Here is a 593-nt window from a genome sequence, read left to right on the forward strand (position 1 = left end):
TAGCCTTATAAAAATGTCCAAGTTTCTTTTTTTTTTTTTTTTTTGTGATGCGGAGTTTTGCTATTGTTGCCCAGGCTGGCGCGATCTTGGCTCACCGCAACCTCCGCCTCCCGAGTTCAAGTGATTCTCCTACCCCAGCTTCCCGAGTAGCTGGGACTACAGGCATGCATCACTGTGCCTGGCTAATTTTTTGTATTTTTAGTAGAGACGGGGTTTCTCTGTGGTGGTCAGGGTGGTCGCAAACTCCTGACTTCAGGTGATACATGTGCCTTGGCTTCCCAAAGTGCTGGGGTTACAGGTATGCACCACCGTGCCTGGCCCAAAAATGTCCAAGTTTCAACTGAAAATCACTAATCATACCAACAGCCAGGAAGTTCTCAAATGAAATGAAGAAAAGCCAATCAATAAATGCCAATACAAAGATGACAGAGATGTTAGAATTATATGACAAAGATGTCAAAGCAGCCATTACAAAAATGCTTCAAAAGCAATTCTGAACACGCTTGAAACAAATTAGAAAGTAGACAGCCTCAGGAAACAAATATAATATATAAAGATGAACCAAATGAAAATTTTAAAACTTAAACACAATA

The sequence above is a fragment of the Pan troglodytes genome, chromosome 19 (assembly GCF_028858775.2).
Source record: "Pan troglodytes isolate AG18354 chromosome 19, NHGRI_mPanTro3-v2.0_pri, whole genome shotgun sequence".
Taxonomy (NCBI): domain Eukaryota; kingdom Metazoa; phylum Chordata; class Mammalia; order Primates; family Hominidae; genus Pan; species Pan troglodytes.